The sequence below is a fragment of the Heterodontus francisci genome, chromosome 21, assembly GCF_036365525.1.
Source record: "Heterodontus francisci isolate sHetFra1 chromosome 21, sHetFra1.hap1, whole genome shotgun sequence".
In the NCBI taxonomy this organism is placed as follows: domain Eukaryota; kingdom Metazoa; phylum Chordata; class Chondrichthyes; order Heterodontiformes; family Heterodontidae; genus Heterodontus; species Heterodontus francisci.
Genome location: NC_090391.1, coordinates 16,371,716 through 16,388,991, shown reverse-complemented (window position 1 = coordinate 16,388,991; position 17,276 = coordinate 16,371,716).

The window sequence follows — 17,276 nt, the reverse complement described above, 5'->3', positions numbered from 1 at the left end:
TGTCTTTCCCTTTCTGTCTCTCCCTCTCTCTCCTTCTCTCTCTGTCTCTGCCACTCTCTCTGCATCTCCCTCTCTCTACTTCTCTCTCTGTCTCTCCATCTGTCTTTCCCTTTCTGTCTCTCCCTCTCTCTCCTTCTCTCTCTGTCTCTGCCTCTCTCTCTGTCTCTCCCTCTCTCTCCTTCTATCTGTGCGTGTCTCTCTCTCTGTCTCTCCATCTGTCTTTCCCTTTCTGTCTCTCCCTCTCTCTCCTTCTCTCTCTGTCTCTGCCTCTCTCTCTTTGTCTCTCCCTCTCTTTCTTTCTCTCTCTGTCTCTCCATCTGTCTTTCCCTTTCTGACTCTCCCTCTCTCTCCTTCTCTCTCTGTCTCTGACTCTCTCTCTGTCTCTCTCTCTGTCCCTCCATCTGTCTAACCCTCTCGGTCACTCCTTCTCTCTCCTTCTATCTCTGTCTCGATCTCTGTTCCTCCAACTGTCTTTCCCTCTCTGCCAATCCCTCTCTCCTCTCTGTCTCTCCCTCTGTCTCCTTCCCTCTCTCTCGGTCCCTCCATCTGTATCCCCCCCCCCACCACCTGTCATTCCCTCTCTCTCCTTCTATCTATGTCTCTCGCTCTCTATCCCTCCATCTATCCTTCCCTCTCTGTCACTCCATCTCTCTCCTTCTCTCCCTTTCTCTCTCTCTCTGTCTTTCCATCTGTCTTTCTCTCCCTGTCACACGCTCTCTCTCTGTCCATCTCTGCCTCTCTCTCTGTCTCTCCCTCTCTCTCCTTCACTCTCTGTCTCGCCATCTGTCTTTCCCTTTCTGTCTCTCCCTCTCTTTCCTTCTCTCTCTGTCTGTGCCTCTCTCTCTGTCTCTCCCTCTCTCTCCTTCTCTCTCTGTCTCTCCATCTGTCTTTCCCTTTCTGTCTCTCCCTCTCTCTCCTTCTCTCTCTGTCTCTGCCTCTCTCTCTCCCTCTCTCTCCTTCTCTCTCTGTCTCTGCGTCTCTCTCTGTCTCTCTCTCTGTCTTTCCATCTGTCTTTCTCTCCCTGTCACTCCCTCTCTCTCTGTCCATCTCTGCCTCTCCATCTGTCTTCCCCTCTCTCTGTCTGTCCATCTCTCTCCTCTCTCTCTCTGTCCCGCCAATTGTCTTTCCCTCTCTGTCTCAGTCTGTGCCAGCCATCAACCACCCATTTTATCCTAATCCTTTCAGGCAGTGAGTTCCAGACACCCACCAGCCACTGGGTGAAGAAACTATAGATGTGTTTCGTTCAGTTAAGTTTGATGTCAATGTTTCCCAGGATGTTGACGCTGGGGGATTCAGCGATGGGATAATGCTTTGAATGCCAAGGGGAGGTGGTTGGATTCTCTCTTGTTGCAGATGGTCATTGCCTGGCACTTGTGTGACGTGAATGTTAGTTGTCACTGGTCGGCCCAAACCTGAATGATGTCTGGGTCTTGGTGCATGTGGCTATGGATTGCTTCATTATCTGAGGCAAAATACTGTGGATGCTGGAAATCTGGAAAGCATCGAGCTGAATCACTAACTCTGTTTCTCTCTCCACAGATGCTGCTTGCCCTGCTCAGTATATCCAGCATTTTCTGCTGGGATCTCAGCTGAAGATGGTTGGGCTGAGGACACTACCCTGATAAACTCCTGCGGTGAAGGCCTGGGACTGAGATGATTGACTTCCAACAACCACAGCCATCTTCCTTTGTGCTCGGTATGATTCCAACCAGTGGAGAGATTTCCCCCGATTCCCACTGACTTCAGTTTTACTCGGGCTCCTCGATGTCACACTCGGTCAAACGCTGCCTTGATGTTAAGGTCAGTCTCTCTTCCCAGGAGCAGACAGGAGTGAATCCATCCCTTTGACCCATTGTGTACTGAAAATGCTCTGCTTCTTCACAGCCTGATACAGGACTGTACACGGCTGATTAATGTAGCCCATCAAACACTCCCAGAGCAGCTTCAGCACAGCTTAGGAACAGAGGTCAGTTCCTTCAACGGTCTCTCTCTGTCTCTCCCTCCTGCTATCTCTGACACTAGGAGAGAGACAGAGGGAGAGAGGGTTAGATATGAAGGCAGAGAGAGGGCTGTAGAGAGGGACAAAATTGGAGAGAGCGAGATTATTGAGGTGGATGAAAAGGATAATGTAAGATATATTAATTTGATGTAATCCTTCACTGCTGTGTACACAAATATATAAGAGATAGGTATGGAGAGAAAAAAGATCGGGCAGGGAGAAATGTAGATGAATTTGGGGCCCAGGTGGACACTTTTGATGATCCAGGAGGAATAGCCTCCATTTTAAACATCCAGCAAGCTATTCCACTGTGGGAGCCATCACACCGTCATGATATTGGTTGTGGAAATTTCATGCTGGCTTATTGGTTAATTTTTAAACCTGTGATTGATAGATTCTTGTGAACCAAAGGTATTAAGAGATAAGGGGCAAAGGCAGGATATATGGTGTAAGTTACATCACAGATCAGCCCTGATCTCATTGGATGCCGGAACAGGGCTGTGTGGTTAAATTGCATCCTCCTCTTCCAATATCCCCTGTGAAGTATCCTTCTTTCTCTTTTAGTCACCCTGTCAGTCTATGTTTCTGGGAGATTTCTTGTATCTTCCTCAGTGAAGACAGACACAAAGTCATCATTTATCTTCACTGCCATTTCTCTATTCCCCATTATAAAATCTCCTGACTCTGCCTGTAATGGACCCACATTTGTCTCAGCCAAACCATTCCTTTTTACGTCCCGATTGAAACTTTTACAGTCCGTTTTTATGTCTGGGGGATTCTGGGACGAGTGAGCATAGTCTGAAAATTAGAGGCCGTCCTTTCAGGAGTGAAGTTGGGAAACACGTCTGCAGACTCAAGGTGGTGTTAGTTTGGAACTGTCTTCTGTCAATGACCGTTGATGCTAAATCACAGTGGGCACAGTGGCGCAGTGGTTAGCACCGCAGCCTCACAGCTCCAGGGACCCGGGTTCAATTCTGGGTACTGCCTGTGCGGAGTTTGCAAGTTCTCCCTGTGTCTGCGTGGGTTTCCTCCGGCTGCTCCAGTTTCCTCCCACATGCCAAAGACTTGCAGGTTGATAGGTTAATTGGCCTTTATAAATTGCCCCTAGTATAGGTAGGTGGTAGGGAAATATAGGGACAGGTGGGGATGTGGTAGGAATGTAGGATTAGTATAAATGTGTGGTTGATGGTCGGCACAGACTCGCTGGGCCGAAGGGCCTGTTTCAGTGCTGTATCTCTAAACTAAACTAATTGTTCATTTTTAAATCTAAGATTGGCCATCCCGAATGTCTTTAGGAAATTGAAATATTCTTCTGTCACTCTCTGTCCCTTGGGCAGTCCGTTTGTATGTGTGTCTGTGCATGTCGGTCTGTGTGTGTGTGTGGTTCTGTGTGCTTCTCTCTGTGTGTGTGTGTTTCTCTGTGTGTGTGTGTGTGTTTCTCTGTGTGCCTGTGTGTTTCTCTCAGTGTGTGTGTCTGTGTCTGGCTATCTGTGTCTATGCCTGTTTCTCTCTCCTCTCTCAGTACCTCAGTAAAACTCCACATACATCAATTTGCTATTTTAATTTGGCTGCTTTTGGTGTTACCACAACTGCAGAGGGTGCACTTCCTTCTGCAGGCTGGGAGGAAACCCATATCCCGCTCTTTAACGGCATATTCTGTCTGCTTTGTATACTAAATTGATTAATCCCTAATAATTGATCAAATCTGACATTGATTACTGTTTGAAAGTCTCCAGGTTTACTTTCCTCCCAGGGCTGATTAAAAGTTCGAGTTTCCCTCAGTGTTTTGGAAATATCAAACCCTGATCCCACACCCAGTAAAGTATTTTACATGATGGGACGCTGCAAATGTTGTTATACTCAGTGCGCACGGCACCTTCATGTTGTAATAAGATGTTATAATCTCTATTCAGATAACTCTCATGCCACAGGGGCAAAATTTCACTGGGTCAACATTCTGACCAAACACTAAAACATTACAGAAAGCGAGGCTCACAAATTCAACACAAGTTTCCTTTTCTGTGTCTCGCTGGTCTGTTCTGATTTTCTGTTGGGTGACATCAGCCTAGATTTTGTGTTCGGACCTGAACCCACAAACGTATAACTCAGAGGCAGGATTATTACCCACTGAGCTACAGCTGGCTCCAATGTTCCCAGAAAATTTAGTTGTTGTGCACGGCAAGTTTGTTTTAACCCACGTGCAGTCCCTTTAAATTTTTAAGAATCTTCGAAGACGTGTGTTATTTATCACGGAACAGGACCTGTGTGGCACCTTCCAGGCTGCTGCACACAGCTTTGCAGGAACACTGACCGACACTCTCCATCCCAATCTCTTCCTCTCTGGTCATCTCTCCCCATTGCTATCCTTCCCTCTGTCTGTTATTCTCTCTCTATATCTATCCCTGTCTTTCTCACTGTTACTCTCTCCATCTGGATGGAGGAGGAGAAAGAGAGGCATATATAGAGGCAGCTTTACTCGGTATCTAACCCTGTACACACTGTACCTGTCCTGCGAGTGATTTATAGAACAGAGAGGACAGAGATTTGCTCTGCAGATAACTCCATTCTGTACTTGGCTTGGCAGCATTTGAAGGGACAGTTTAGACGGAGCTTTACTCTGTATGCCTGGAATTTTGAAGTGTAAGGGGTGTATAGTTTAGTTTAGAGATTCAGCACTGAAGCAGGCCCTTCGGCCCACCGTTGGTGGCCGTGCCTTCAAGCTGCCAAGGCCCTAACTCTGGAATTCCTTTCTCAATCCTCTCCATCTCACTAACTCTCTTGCCTCTTTGAGGATTCTCCCTCAAACCAACCTCTGACCAAGTTTTTGGTCATCTGGTCTAATATCTCCTGAAGTGACTCGGTGTCAAATCTTTATTGTCTTGATTCATTTGTTGGATGTGTGCGTTAGTGGCCAGGACAGCATTTATTGCCCATTCATAATTGCCCTTGAGAAGGTGGTGTTGAGCCTCCTTCTTGAACCGCTGCAGTCCATGTGGGGTAGGTACACCCACAGTGCTGTTCGGAAGGGAGATCCAGGATTTTGACCCAGTCACAGTGAAGGAGCAGCGATATAGTTCCAAGTCAGGATGGTGTGTGACTTAAGGGAAACTTGCAGGTGGTGGTGTTCCCATACGGGTTTCCTGTTTGTTTGCCCTCTCTCCCCCTCCTTCTTTCTAGACCTCCCTGTCCTCCTGTCCCTCTGTGTTATGAGAACCTCAGAACAGAAGGAATTGGGTGCAGGAACAGAGAGCCCTGGGGATGTCTGTGCACAAATTGAAGGTGGCAGAGCTAGTTGAGAAAGTGGTTAAAAGGCATATGGGATCCTAGGCTTTATAAATGGAGGCTTAGAGTATAAAAGCAAGGAGGTTATGATGAAGCTTTATAAAACACTGCTTCATCCTCAACTAGTATTGTGTCCAATTCTGGACACCGTACTTTCGGAAGGACGTGGGGGCTTTAGAGAGGATGCAGAAAAGATTCACGAGCAAGGTTCCAGGGATGAGGGACTTCAGTTACGTGGATAGATTGGAGAAACTGGGGTTGTTCTCCATAGTGAAGAGAAACTTGAGATGAGATTTGATACAGGTGTTCAAAATCATGAGGGGTCATGACAGAGTAGATGTAGGAGTAGGAATGCAGCACATAGGACATTCCAGACCCATTTCTGTTGAGTGATTACTTAAACAAGCGAATTGACCATTTAATATTTTTAACTTACTTAACCCTTGTGTTCCCACAAAGATCAAGCTAGCAAATTCAACAGTGGCCACTTTGACTTCATCCCATCGTGTCTTATGTACATTCTGACAGGATAGCAGATATAACTGTAGTCATAAAATTCAGCTGAAAATTGATCAGTTACATTGTTATTTCAGTCCATATTTACAGTACACACGGTACCTTACTGTTGTAATAAAGTCATATAGTATCTATTCATCCCACTGGGGCAAAATGTCACTGGCTCAACATTCTCACCAAATACTAATGCATGACTCACAAATTCAACACAAGTTTCCTTTTCTGAGTCTCGCTGGCCTGTTCTGATTCTCTGAGGGATTACTGATGCTTATCCTCCACATGAGCAGTCGTCCTAATCCCGTGTGCCTGTCCTGCTCCCATACCCGGCATCCGATAACATTAAGGCAAGTGATACAGGAGCGTCTCAGAGACTGAGGCAGGTGAGTCTTGAGGCTGAGCCGGGCACAGCCGGGTTAATCCGACACTCCAGGGAATGTTTAAATGGAGCTTTACTCTGTATCGAAGATATGCTGTACCTTCTCTGAGAGTGTGCGATGGGGCAGTGTAGACGAGGAGAGTTATTCCTTACCCATTTTAAACATGGAGAAGTGAATATCCAAGAGATTGTTTTAAATGTGATGAGGGTTTCTGCCTCTACCACCCTTTCAGGCAGTGAGTTCCAGACACCCACCAGCCACTGGGTGAAGAAACTATTGATGTGTTTCGTTCAGTTAAGTTTGATGTCAATGTTTCCCCAGGATGTTGATGCTGGGGGATTCAGCGATGGGATAATGCTTTGAATGCCAAGGGAAGGTGGTTGGATTCTCTCTTGTTGCAGATGGTCATTGCCTGGCACTTGTGTGACGTGAATGTTACTTGTCACTGGTCGGCCCAAACCTGAATGTTGTCCGGGTCTCTGTGCATGTGGCTCTGGATTGCTTCATTATCTGAGGCAAAATACTGTGGATGCTGGAAATCTGGAAAGCATCGAGCTGAATCACTAACTCTGTTTCTCTCTCCACAGATGCTGCTTGACTTGCTCAGTATTTAAAGCACATTTCTGCTGGGATATCAGCTGAAGATGGTTGGGCTGAGGACACTACCCTGATAAACTCCTGCAGTGAAGGCCTGGGACTGAGATGATTGACTTCCAACAACCAAAACCATCTTCCTTTGTGCTCGCTATGATTCCAACCAGTGGAGAGTTTTCCCCCGATTCCCACTGACTTCAGTTTTACTCGGGCTCCTCGATGTCACACTCGGTCAAACGCTGCCTTGATGTTAAGGTCAGTCTCTCTTCCCAGTAGCAGACAGGAGTGAATCGTTCCCTTTGACCCGTTGAACACTGAACAAGCTGTGCTTCTTCACAGCCTGATACAGGACTGTACACGTCCGATTAATGTAGCCCATCAAACACTCCCAGAGCAAGTTCAGCTCAGTTGAGGAACAGAGTACAGTTCCTTCAACATTCTCTCTCTGTCTCTCCCTCCTGCTATCTCTGACACTAGGAGAGAGACAGAGGGAGAGAGGGATCGATATGAAGGCAGAGAGAGTGCTGTAGAGAGGGACAAATGTGGAGAGAGAGAGGTTGTTGAGGTGGATGAAAAGGATAATGTAAGATATATTAATTTGATGTAATCCTTCACTGCTGTGGACACAAACATATAAGAGATAGATATGGAGAGAAAAAAACATCGGGAGAGGGGGAAATGTAGATGAAGTTGGGGCCCAGGCGGATACTTTTGATGATCCAGAAGGAATAGTCTCCATTTTAAACATCCAGAAAGCTATTTCACTGTGGGAGCCATCACACCCAAACAGACATAGGCACACACACACACACACAGAAACACCCACACAATTGGTTGTGCAAATTTCATGCTGGTTTATTGGTTAATTTTTAAATCTGTGATTGATAGATTCTTGTTAACCAAAGGTATTAAGAGATATGGGGCAAAGGCAGGATATATGGTGTAAGTTACATCACAGATCAGCCAAGATCTCATTTGATGCCGGAACAGGGCTGTGGGGTTGAATTGCATCTTCCTCTTCCAATATCCCCTGTGAAGTATCCTTCCATCTCTTTTAGTCACCCTGTCAGTCCATGCCTCTCTGTTTCTCTTTTTCTGTCTCTCTCTCTCTCTCTGTCTCTATCAGACAGTGTAGCGTGAGATTCACTCTGTATCCACCCCATGATGTTCCTGCCCAGGGAGTGTGTGATGGGACAGTGTAGAGGGAAATTTACTCTGTGTCAAACCCAACATTGTGCTTGGCTTGGGAATATTTAATGGGGCAGTGTAGCTGGAGATTTACTGTGTATCCCTGGAATTTTGAAGGCTCAGGTGTGATTTGATGATTGTTTTCAAGATAATAAGGGAAACTGATAGGGGAGACAGAGAGTAACAATTCCCACTGGCTGCAGAGTCTAGAACATGGGGGCATAGTCTAAAAATATAAACCTAGTCTAAAAACCTTTCAGGAGTGAAATGAAGAAACACTTCAACACACCAGGTGTGGTATCAGTTTGGAACTCTCTTCCACAATCAGCAATTGATGCTGAGACACTTGTTAATTTTTAAATCTGAGTTTGATAGATTTTTGTTAACCAAAGCTATTAAGGGGCAAAGATAGGTACATGGAGTTAGATCACACATCAGCCATGAGCTCATTGAATGACAGAACAAGGTTGAGGGGCCAAATGGCCTCCTCCTCTTCCTCTGTCCTCCGACAAATATCCTGCGATCACTCTCTGTGTCTTGGTCTCTGTCTCCCTCTTTGTCTCTCTTTCTGTCTGTCTGTATGTCTCTCTCTCTCTCCTCTCATCTGTGGAAATCCACACACATCAGTCAGCCATTTTAGGTTCATTTTCAGTGGCCATTTTATGTTACCACAACACTGGGACATTTATCGCTGTCTATCCCAAACCATCTCTCTTTGAAGTCTATTTGTGTTCTCCTCACAGCTTATTGTCCCACCTAACCTAGTATCTCTCTCCTTTGCTCCGTCTCACTCACGCACTCTCCCCCCTCTCTCTCCCCCATTTCTCTCTCACCCCATTTCTCTCTCCCCCCACCCCCTGCAATCTCTCTTTAAGTGTCCTGTTATCACATCCTTTATTATAGATTCGAGCATTTTCCCAATGACTGATGCTAGACGAACAAGTCTTTAGTTCCCCATTTTCTCTCTCCTTCCTTTTGTAAATAGTGGGGTTACATTTGCTACCTTCTAATCTGCCTCTCTCACACTGCCTCTGTACCTCGCTATCTGTCTTACCCCCATCTCTCTCTCGCTATCTCTCCCTCTCTGTCTTTTTCTCTCTCTCGCTCTATCTCTCCCTCTCTCTCTCTACCTCTGTCCATGTCTCAATTTGTGCCTCCCTCACACCATCTCTCCCTCTCTCTCTGTCTCTCTCTAGCTCTCTGTCTGCCTCTCTATGTCTGCCTCTCTGTGTCTCCTTCTCTCTCTGTGCCTCTCTCACTCTCTATCTGTCTCTCCCCCAGCTCTCTCTCTCTGTCTCTCCCTCTCTCTCTTTCTCAACCTCTGTCCATGTCTCAATTTGTGCCTCCCTCACACCATCGCTCCCTCTCTCTGTCTCTCTCTATCTGTCTCTCTGCCTCTCTCTCTCTCTGCCTCTCCCTCTCTATCTCTCGCTTTCTCCCTCTCGCTGCCTCTGTCCACGTCTCAGTTTGTGTCTCCCCCACACCATCTCTCTCTCCCTCCCTCTCTCCCTCCCTCTCTCCCTCCCTCTCTCCCTCCCTCTCTCCCTCCCTCTCTCTCTCCCTCTCTCTCTCTCTTTCTCCCTCTCTCCCTCCCTCTCTGTCTCTGTCTCAGAGTAACAGCTCAGATGATTAACCTCTTTATCCATGTGTTATGAACACGGGACTTTGTCTAGGATGTTGCCAGGACTGGAGAATTGTAGCTATGAGGATAGGCAGGGGTTGTTGTCCTTGGAACAGAGAAGGGTTAGGGAAGATCTGTTTGAAATGTACAAAATTTTGAGGGTCCTGGATGGAGTGGAGGTGAAGGGCAGAGAACCATAGCAGAAAGGTCAGTGACGAGGGGGCATAGATTTAAAGTGATTGGTAGAAAAATTAGAGGGGAGTTGAGGAAAATCTTTTTCACCCAGAGGGTCGCGATGGTCTGGAACTCACTGCCTGAAAGGGTAGTTGAGGCAGAGACACTCAACTCATTCAGAAGGAGTCTGAATAGGCACCTTAAGTGCAGTAAGCTGCAGAGCTCGGACCAAATGCTGGAAGGTGGGATGAGAATAGGTTGATTGTTTTTCAGCTGGCACAGAGAGAATGGGCCAAGTGGCCGCTTTCAGTGCCTTAAACTTACTATGTCGCCCTCGCCAACTCTATTTTTCCCTCTGTTACTCTCTGAATCCCAGTCTCTCCCTCTCTGTTACTCTCTGAATTCCAGTCTCTCCCTCTCTGTTGCCCTCTGAATCCCAGTCTCTCCCTCTCTGTTACCCTCTGAATCCCAGACTCTCCCTCTCTGTTACCCTCTGAATCCCAGACTCTCCCTCTCTGTTACCCTCTGAATCCCAGACTCTCCCTCTCTGTTACCTCTGAATCCCAGACTCTCCCTCCCTGTTACCCTCTGAATACCAGTCTCTCCCTCTCTGTTACCCTCTGAATCCCAGACTCTCCCTCTCTGTTACCCTCTGAATCCCAGACTCTCCCTCTCTGTTACCCTCTGAATCCCAGTCTCTCGCTCTCTGTTACCCTCTGAATCCCAGTCTCTCCCTCTCTGTTACCCTCTGAGTCCCAGTCTCTCCCTCTCTGTTACCCTCTGAATCCCAGTCTCTCCCTCACTGTTACCCTCTGAATCCCAGTCTCTCCCTCTCCGTTACCCTCTGAATCCCAGACTCTCCCTCTCTCTTACCCTCTGAGCCCCAGTCTCTTCCTCTCCGTTACCCTCTGAATCCCAGTCTCTTCCTCTCTGTTACCTGACCAGAGCTTTATAAATGTTCAGCGCACCCTCTCGGCTTTTGTACTCACTGTATACAGTGTAAATTGTGGTATTCCCCAGGGGTTTTGATTAGGACCACTGATCTTATTGATATATGAATGACTTAGACTTGGGTATACAGGGAATAACTTCAACATTGTGCCATTTGCAATGTAATAAACAGTGAAGGGAATAGGAGTAGACTTCAGGAGGATAGAGGCAGTCTGGTGAAATGGTCAGACGCATAGCAGGTTAACTTCAATGCTGAGAATTGTCAAATGATGCATTTCGGAAGGAAGGCTGAGGAGAAGCGATATAAACTAAATAGTCCAATGTTAAAATGGGTGCAGGGACAGAGAGATCTGGAATTTCATTTGTGTCACTTTTTACATCTAAAAGATTCAATTTGGGGCTTGCAATCTCTAAGTTGAATTTAGCTTGATCCTGAAAAGTGTTTGCAAACATGTTGGGAAATGTGTCAAAAGCTGTTTCCATTCATACTTCATTGTGGAAGTGTGAGCTATCTTTGCAGAGACAGGAAATAGAGTTGTTTGAATGGACCTGCAGGTTTTAGTTGATGCAATAAGGTGAGAATTTGAATTGTGTCCCTTCCAGATACACAGAATTGAAGGTATTTACACAACACCACATGAAGTAGTTTACCAATGTCTGACAAACTTCAAAGACTTCAAACACTTGGAAGAAGAGGCGAAGGGAACAATATACAAAACCTGAGACAGTCAGACAACAGCAGTAGGAAAATGAATCTCTTTTTATGTGTTTTAATTTGAAGGCCTGAGCTGATGATTGAAAAAGCAGGAGTTCAAATCCCACACAGGGCTGTTGTGAATTTGAATTTTTTTTTAAACATTAATGTGGAGTTAAAAAGCCTCTGGGTTGGAGTGATTCACTCCTGTCTACTAGTGCAAAGCCCGTGTGTGTCTCAGTTTTGCTGTATTTATTAACGATTTAAGATGATGAGGTAGAATGCAACATACCCAAGTTTACCAATGACACAAAAATAGGCAGCATTGTAAGCAGTGTAGCTGGAAGCATCAAATTACAAAGAGATATTAATATCTTAAATAAATGGGCAAAACTGTGGTAGATAGATTTCAATGTCAGCAAAAAAAGACCAGAACCGAGTACTTTATAAATGGTGAAAAGCTAGAAACACTGGAGGTTCAAAGAGACTTTGGGGGGTCCATGTCCATTTGAGTGCAGTGTAGATTTACCAGAATGATAACTGGACTCCAAGGGTTAAATTACGAGGTGATATTACACAAACTAGGGATTTATTGCCTGGAATTTAGGAGGATCAAGGTGATTTGTTCAAAGATGTTGAGATATTAAGGGGAACTGATGGGGTAGTTTGGGAGAAACTATTTCAGCAGCTTGGGAACATAGGAACAGGAGAAGGCCAGTCAGCCCATCGAGCCTGCTCTGCCATTCAATACGATCATGGCTGATAATCCACTTCAATGCCTTTTTCCCAGACTGAATTTCCACAGCCCACTGGAGTAGAGAATTCTAAAGATTCACAACACTTGAGCAAAAATCCGCCACTCCAGGCTAAAGGTGGTAGTAGTTTGGAACGTGTCTTCTGAACGCGAACATTGATGCAAAATCAATTGTCGTTTTTAAATCGAAGGTTGATCTCATCAAATGCCTTTTGAAAATTGAAATATTTTTCTTTCGCGCTCTGTCCCTGAGTCACTCTGTTTCTGTGTGTGTTTCTGTGTGTGTGTTTCTGTGTGTGTGTGTTTCTGTGTGTGTGTGTGTGTTTCTGTGTGTGTGTTTCTGTGTGTGTCTGTGTCTCTGTGTGTGTGTTTCTGTGTGTGTCTGTGTCTCTGTCTGTGTGTGTCTGTGTGTGTCTGTGTGTGTCTGTGTGTTTCTGTGTGTTTGTTTCTGTGTCTGTGTGTGTTTCTGTGTGTGTGTTTCTGTGTGTGTGTGTGTTTCTGTGTGTGTGTTTCTGTGTGTGTGTGTTTCTGTGTGTGTGTGTGTCTGTGTGTGTGTGTCTGTGTCTGTGTTTCTGTGTGTGTGTTTCTGTGTGTGTGTGTGTGTGTGTGTGTGTGTTTCTGTCAGTGTGTGTTTCTGTGTCAGTGTGTGTTTCTGTGTGTGTGTGTTTCTGTGTATGTCTGTGTGTGTCTATGTCTGTTTCTCTTTCCTCTCTCAGACCCTTTGTAAAGCTCCACATACATCAGTTTGCCATTTGAATTCAGCTGCGTTTGGTTTCACCGCATCTGCAGAGGTTGCACTTCCTTATGCAGGCTGGTAAGAAACATGTATTCCGCAGTTGGCTGCAATGTTCCCTTGAAAATTTAGATGTTGTGCGTGCCCAGTTTTTTAACGTGAGCTGTCCCTTGAAATATTTGAAGAATCTTTGAAGACGTGTGCTATTTATTGTGGAACCGAATCTGCGTGGGACCTTTGAGGCTGCTGCACGCAGATTTGCAGGGACATTGACCAACACTCTCCATCCCAATCTCTTCCTCTTTCTCTCTGGTACTCTCTCCCCATTGCAATCCTTCCCTCTTTCTCTTATTCTCCATATCTATCCCTGTTCTTTTTCACTGTTACTCTCTCCATCTGGATGGAGGAGGAGAAAGAGAGGCATATACAGAGGCAGCTTTACTCTGTATCAAACTCCACTGTGTACCTGCCCCCGAGTTCCAGACTTCCCCACAAGGGGAACATCCTCCCAGCATCCGCCCTGTAAAGTCCCCTCAGAATCTTGTATGTTTCAATAAGATCACCTCTCATTCTTCTGAACTCCAATGAGTATAGGCCCAACCTGTTCCACCATTTCTCAAAGATAAACCCTTCATCCCAGGAATCAGCCGAGTGAACCTTCTCTGAACTGATTCCAATGCATCCAAGTCTGACCATTTATGCACTTTCAAAGCTGCCAAACACCTTCATATTTCCCCTCTCACTCTGCTTATCCCATCCAATATTTCACATTCCTCCTCTTTAACTACAATCTCTGTATCGTTCCCACTCTTTTATGAAGACGGACACAGAGAATTCATTAAGAACCATGCCCACATCTCCCACCTCCACAGGTAGGAAGAAGGAGGAGAGGCAATCTAAACTAAAGGATATAGTTATAAAGGGGCTAACATTCTCTGCCTCTTCCTTTGCTCTAATATAATCCTTGATTTCTATCATTAACAATGGTTGGAACAATTTACTGAGGTTCTGTCAAGGCTTACTCACATTCTTTATCTGTGTCTCTCTGTCCCAGAGAGATGGTGAAGAAACTATTGATGTGTTTCGTTCAGTTAAGTTTGATGTCAATGTTTCCCCAGGATGTTGACGCTGGGGGATTCAGCGATGGGATAATGCTTTGAATGCCAAGGGGAGGTGGTTGGATTCTCTCATGTTGCAGATGGTCATTGCCTGGCACTTGTGTGACGTGAATGTTACTTGCCACTGGTCGGCCCAAACCTGAATGTAGTCCGGGTCTTGGTGCATGTGGCTCTGGATTGCTTCATTATCTGAGGCAAAATACTGTGGATGCTGGAAATCTGGAAAGCATCGAGCTGAATCACTAACTCTGTTTCTCTCTCCACAGATGCTGCCTGACCTGCTCAGTATTTCCAGCACTTCCTGCTGGGATTTCATTATCTGAGGAGGTGTGAATGGAACTGAACACTGTGCAATCAACAGTGAACATCCCTACTTCTGACCTTACGATGGAGGGCAGGTCATTGAGGAAGCAGCTGAAGATGGATGGGCCGAGGACACTAACCTGAGGAACTCCTGCAGTGATGTCCTGAGACTACGATGATTGACTTCCAACAACCACAACCATCTTCCTTTGTGCTCGGTATGAGTCCGACCAGCGGATTCCAACTGACTTCAGTTTTACTCGGGCTCCTCGATGTCACACTTGGTCAAACGCTGCCTTGATGTTAAGGTCAGTCTCTCTTCCCAGTAGCAGACAGGAGTGAATCGTTCCCTTTGACCCGTTGTACACTGAACAAGCTGTGCTTCTTCACAGCCTGATACAGGACTGTACACGGCCGATTAATGTAGCCCATCAAACACTCCCAGAGCGGTTTCAGCACAGCTTAGGAATAGAGTATAGTTCCTTCAACATTCTCTCTCTGTCTTCCTCTCTCTGTCTCTCCCTCCTGCTATCTCTGATACGAGGAGAGAGACAGAGGGAGAGAGGGTTAGATATACAGACAGAGAGAGTGCTGTGGAGAGGGACAAGGTTGGAGAGACAGAGAATGCAGGGTCGAATAAAAGGGAGAATGTAAGAGAAATTAATTTGATGTAATCCTTCACTGCTGTGTGCACAAACATTTAAGAGATAGGTATGGAGACAGAAACATCAGCAGAGATCTCTGTCTCTCTCTCTGTCTCTCCATCTGTCTTTCCCTCCCTGTCACACCCTCTCTCTCCTTCTATCTCTGTCTCTCTATCTCTCTGTCTCTCCATCTGTCCTTACCTCCCTGTCACTCCCTCTCTCTCCTTCTGTCTCTGTCTCTCCATCTCTCTGTCCCTCCATCTGTCTTTCCCTCCCTGACACTCTCTCTCTCTCTCCTTCTATCTGTATCTCTGCCTCTCTCTCTCGCTGTCCTCCATCTGTCTTTCCCTCTCTGTCACTCCCTCTCTCTCCTTCCAACACTGCCTCTCTCTCTCTGTCTCACCATCTGTCTTTCCCTCTCTGTCTCTCCTTCTCTCTCTCTCTGTCTCTCCATCTGTCTTCACCCACCCCTCACTCCCTCTCTCTCCTTCTATCTCTGTCTCTGCCTCTCACTCTGTCTTTCTCTCTGTCCCTCCATCTGTATTTCCCTCTCTGTCACTCACTCTCTCCCTCTGTCCCTGTCTCTCTATCTCTCTATCCCTCCATCCATCCTTCCCTCTCAGTCACTCACTCTCTCCATCTGTCTCTGTCTCTCACTCCGTCCCTCCATCTGTCTTTCCCTTCCTGACACTCCCTCTCTCTCCTAATATCTCTGTCTCTGCCACTCTCTCTGTCTCTCTCTCTGTCACTCCTTCTGTCTTTCCCTCTCTGTCTCTCCGTCTTTCTCCTTCTATCTCTCTCTCTGCCTGTCTCTCTGTCTCTCTCTCTGTCCCTCCATCTGACTTTCCCTCTCTGTCTCTCCCTCTCTCTCCTTCTCTCTCTGTCTCTCCATCAGTCTTTCCCTCTCTGTATCTCCCTCTCTCTCCTTCTCTCTGTCTCTGCCTCTCCCTCTGTCTCCCTCTCTGTGCCTCCATCTTTCTTTCCCTCTCTGTCACTCCCTCTCTCTCCTTCTATCTCTCTCTCTCTCTCTGTCTCTCCATCAGTCTTTCCCTCCCTATCACACCCTCTCTCTCCTTCCATCTCTGCCTCGCTCTCTCTCTGTCCCTCCATTTGTCTCCCCCCTCCACACCGTCACTCCATCTCTCTCCTTCTATCTCTGTCTCTGTCACTCTCTCTGTCTCTCTCTCGATCCCTCCATCTGTCTTTCCCTCCCTGACACTCCCTCTCTCTCCTTCCCTCTCTGTCTCTCACTCTGTCCCTCCATCTGTCTTTCCCTCCCAGTAACACCCTCTCTCTCCTTCCATCTCTGCCTCTCTCTCTGTCTCTCCAACTGCCTTTCCCTCCCTGTCTCTCCCTCTCTCTCCTTCTTTCTCTGTCTCTCTCTCTAACCCCCCATCTGTCCTTCCCTCCCTGTCACTCCATCGCTCTCCTTCTCTCTCTGTCTCTCACTCTGTCCCTCCATCTGTCTTTCCCTCCCTGTCATTCCCTCTCTCTCCTTCTCTCTCTGTCTCTCTCTCTCTCTCTGTCCCTCCATCTGTCTTTCAATCCCTGAAACTCCCTCTCTCTCCTTCTATCTCTGTCTCTCTCCCTGTCTCTCCATCTGTCTTTCCCTCTCTGTCTCTCCCTCTCTCTCCTTCTATCTCTGTCTCTCGCTCTCTGTCTCTCCATCTGTCTTTCGCTCCCTTTCGCTCCCTCTCTCTCCTTCCATCTCTGCCTCTCTCTCTCTGTCTCTCCATCTTTCTTTCCCTCTCTGTCTCTCCCTCTCTCTCCTTCTCTCTATGTCTCTCTCTCAATCCCTCCATCTGTCCTTCCCTCTATGTCACTCCACTCTCTCCTGCTATCTCTGTCTCTGCCTCTCTCTCTCTCTGTCCATCCATCTGTCTTTCCCTCCCTGACACTCCCTCTCTCTCCTTCTATCTCTGTCTCTCTCCCTGTCTCTCCATCTGTCTTTCCCTCTCTGTCTCTCCCTCTCTCTCCTTCTCTCTCTGTCTCTCAGTCTGTCCCTCCAGCTGTCTTTCCCTCCCTGTCACTCCCCCTCTCTCTACTTCTCTCTCTGTCTCTCTCTCTGTCCCTCCATCAGTCTTTCCCTCCCAGACACTCCCTCTCTCTCCTTCTATCTCTGTTTCTCTCTCTCTGTCTCTCCATCTGTCTTTCCCTCCCTGTCACTCCATCTCTCTCCTTCTCTCTCTGTCTCTCTCCCTGTCTCTCCATCTGTCTTTCCCTCTCTGTCTCTCCCTCTCTCTCCTTCTCTCTCTGTCTCTCTCTCTCTGTCTCTCCATCTCTCTTTCCCTCCCTGTAACTCCATCTCTCTCCTTCTCTCTCTGTCTC